Source organism: Oenanthe melanoleuca, chromosome 8 (genome assembly GCF_029582105.1).
Source record: "Oenanthe melanoleuca isolate GR-GAL-2019-014 chromosome 8, OMel1.0, whole genome shotgun sequence".
Taxonomy (NCBI): Eukaryota; Metazoa; Chordata; class Aves; order Passeriformes; family Muscicapidae; genus Oenanthe; species Oenanthe melanoleuca.
In genome coordinates, this window is record NC_079342.1 from 2,040,692 (window position 1) to 2,044,884 (window position 4,193).

Below are 4,193 nucleotides of genomic sequence, written 5' to 3' on the forward strand. Positions count from 1 at the left end.
CTCGTGAGGCTCCTTTTGGCAATCAGCACAGCTTTAGCCTTTAGGGTGTTTGATCCCTGCCTTCAGCTCCTGCAAAATAAATTAATGAGTATTTTTTTCTTAGGGGATGGCCCCACTTAAAGCCCACAGGTTTTAAGTTGCCACTGGAATATTGCTTATTAAAAATGAGAGCAAATGGGGCTGACCTGGGCCAGACATGAAATCAGAGAACATTGCAAGTGTCACTGGGAGCAGGGTGACAGAGCTGGCAGAGGTTCCAGTGTCATTATTAAACCCAGAGCACTGCAGGCTCTGGGTGCAGCACAGGAACCAGGCAGAGTCCCCGAGCTGTGCTGCAGCACAGGGGAGGTGACATCTCTGTGCCACCTCTGCAGGTCTGGGCTCTCTGAAGGGCTTCCCACCACCCAGCAGCCACTTCCCTCCTACCCCAGCACGTCCCCAGTGCCCAGCAGAAATTAGGACTGAATCCAGGAAATTCCAGCTGAGAAAATCAAGCTCTAAACCATTCCTGAATGTCCCACCCAGCGAGCAGGTGGAATGCAGCTCGTTCCTTTGAGTCCATCCAAACCAGGGCTGCAGTTACATCTTGAAACCCTCAAGATATCAGTGAGTACTTTACAACTTTACCTCTCCAGAGTTAAGAAATTTGCAGAGTTTATGGAGAGGATAACAAGTATAAATAGCTCTTTGAATGAGTGGCATTCTCTAATTTGAAGATAAGCAAGATGAAAATTATAGAATTCTGCTTCTGATATTGTTTAAACTTCTGATGGTTTGGCTGTCTCCAGTGAAGCTGGTGCTCAGTCAGAGTACAGCTCTTAAAGCCTCAAAGACCAAAGATTTAAGTGCTAATTCAGCAAATTATTTCAATCCAAGCTCATGCTTAAATTTGTCCTTCTTTCAGAGCACACTGGTAAAATTTCTCATCTAATGAGAGAGAAGGACATCCTTAATCTCATTAAATGCAAAGAAAATTTTATTGCTAGTGCCATAAATAAGGTTGGACTTGAGGGTGATGAGTGGGCTGGGTGAGGCCTGAGAACACCTCCATAGAAGAGGATGTTTCTGCAGCCAAATGTGCACTTTTTTATTTAAAATTGGGAATTTCTCCTGTCAAGTTGACATGGAAACAGTGTCTTGGACCTTCAGTTTAGCAGGAGTTTACTGAATGCCTCATGTTGTCCTACACATTCTCCCTTCTCCCCCAAATTATCCTGATTAATGGCTTTTGATCTAAATGTATTCTATAAAAAATAAGAAGGGAATAATAATAATAATAATAATAATAGTAAATAAATTCCAGTTGGTTTCTCTGTTAAATAACTCTGAAGAAAAATTTGCACATAGGGCAGTAATTTAATGCATTTGATAATGATTTTATTTAGGAGAAACTCCCAGACTTTGGGTTCAGCCCTCAGGATTTAGTCTTAGTCATGCAACAATTTGTGTATTTTTCAAAACCTTAGCACCTGAATTGCAGCTTGGAAATCTGAACTTTTGGGAAGCTTTCATCCTGCTAGAACTGCCATTATTTTTAGAGTTTCATGTATGAGAGCTTGGTGGGCCTGGCATAATAGGGATGTGAAGATGGATTATGGAGAGACCCAGAGCTCTCATTAGGGTAGGGAGGGAGGCCAGGCTCTGATGGGAATGACAGATTGGGCCATCTCCTGCCTTCCTCTCCCAGGGCAGAGCGCTGCATTTTGTGTTTTAATTTTAAAGATAATTAATTTCATTTAATCCAGCGCTATTTAGGAAGGTAACAGAGATGAGGACATTTGTTATGGGCCTATCATCTCCCATGTTTGAATTTATTCCTGGTTAGTGAGGAGTGCTGGGAGAGGGGCTGGCTGGATGAGTTGTGCAGATTTCCCCTGTGTCTGGCAGCTGCTTCATCCAAAAACACCTCACCCACCTCAGCATATTCTGGTTTAGAGATTTATTCCCAGTAACAGAGCTGAGATGTGAATATCCATGGATATTCCTTATCCATATATCCATTGATCCCTGCATGTTGTTGTGTTGGCAGGGCAGCATGAGTCTGCACCTATGGAAATATTTATTTTTGGATCAGGAGCCCTTTGGAAGTTTCCTTCACCTATGACACTTTGGTTTGCCTTGCAGAGTTTTGGAGTTTGCAGCTGGGCTCTTCCTTGATAAACCACCACAGAAAGTTGTGATCCAGGAATGTGCCAGGGGAGCCCCAGGTGCCACTGCCACACTCCAGGGTGGATCCCTTGGGATCCCTGCTGCTGCTCCTAAATCCATGCTCAGACACCTGATTTGCAAAGAATCCTGAGTATTGTACCTTTGAAAATCAGGCTCCTGATCTCAGCCCAACTTTACTGATTGGCACAAAACTCCTGTCACTCTTGCTCATTCAGAAACATTTATTTCACTCCTGTATCCAAGCAGCCATGGAAAAATCCAGTGGAGCAGATCAGACTTTGAGTAGTATCTGAATATCGACCTGGGTGACTTGTCCAGCAGGGGAAGGTGCTCTTAGAAAAGAAGGAGTTGTGAGGGACATCCCCAGAATTGCTGCTGGCTGGAGCAGAGCTCACATAAGAATCATAATGAAGAGCAAAGGCTGTGTGGGCCACTGAGTGTGGCCACATCCCCCTCGAGTAACAAATTTCTGTGAGCTGTCATTAAGGAGTTGCTGAGTGATAACAACATATTTGGGTGGGGCACTGAGTTTCTAACCTGCTATACTGTGACTAAATGGTTTTCACTTTTAAAATTTCATATAGTCTGCCAAAGTTCTCTCTACTCACCAGATTTAGCCAGGCTTGCTTAATAAATTACAGAAAACAATTTAATTACTAAGAAACATAAAGTGGTCCTTTACACAGAGCAAAGCTCTTGGCTCTTTACACAACCTCCCTTAGTACCATGTGCTTAAAATTAGCACGTGGCAGAGCTGAAGATTGTTTTTGAGAACAAACCCATATCTATGCTCCCAACCCAAATGCAACAGGAAAAATACCATTATTGCAGGACTAAAGATAAAAAGGGGATTCAATTTTAAAACGCTTGTGGCAATGAAAAAATATAACTTCCAATGTGAGTCAATTCATTGAGGCCTTAACATTCATTTGTTGCAAATGGAGGGGGCAGTGGAATCCAAGGCTGGAGCCAATTGGCATCTTGCAGGCTGGGAAAGGTCAAGTGGTGGCTCGTGGTGTGTGTGTGCTACTCCCAGGCTTTGTTAAAATGCTGGGATTAAACAGAAGTTACATCTGAGGTCAAGTGACCGCAATAACAGGGGACACAGCGAGCCCTCAAATCATTCCCCGGGATGAAAATGACACAGAGCTGACATAATATCTGAGGTGAGATGGAACTGAAATCCTCAGCACCTGAACACTTCACCTACTGATGGGTAACCTGACCCTGACCAATCTTATAATCATACCCATGTCAGGGGGGAAGCTGCATTTCCCAGAGCAGAAGGTACAGTCACTCGCTTTTATTTTTTTTATTTTATTTTTTTTTTGGCTCTGGCTCCGCTTCTGGAATGATGTTGTTAAAAGTTTCAATACTCTGCTTTAAGCCTTTCAAATCAATGTCTTCCATGGAAAATCAGCTGCCACCTCGGGGGACAGAGCTCTTTGCCTGCTCGGTCTCTTCATTCCGGGTGCTTTGGTTTATGGAGCAGCAGCTGAATGGGCTCCTCGGGGGATTTGAGGAGATCCAGGTTGGGCTCAGAGCTGGCACTTTCAAACCAAAGAGCAGAGAGCAAGGACTTGGGGTGATTGGGATTTGTTCAGGCACGGGGAGTGATTTTTGGCACAGGAAATCACCTTTTGTAGTGAAAGCATCTTCTAAGAAGAAAGGAAAAATGAAGCTGTTCATTGTACTGTTCCAAATAATGTAGTATTGGATAACTATTAAGGTGCAACCCCCCTCCCCTTATTTTTCAAACTATTATTTATATCTCTAAATCTCACCTCTTTAAATTTATCTTTCAAAAATGCATCCTGGAAGATCCTGATTTCAGAGACTCCTTTGTGCTTATACATCCACATTTTTCTAGAGAGGGCAAACGAAGCTCAAATTAAAAATCCCATTTACATAAGCGGAGCTGGATCAAAATCCTCCTACAATATTCCCTGAGCCAATCTATTTGCACTTCCCCAAACAATCATTGCACTGGGCTGTGGGATGAATCAGCATGTATTTAAATCAAA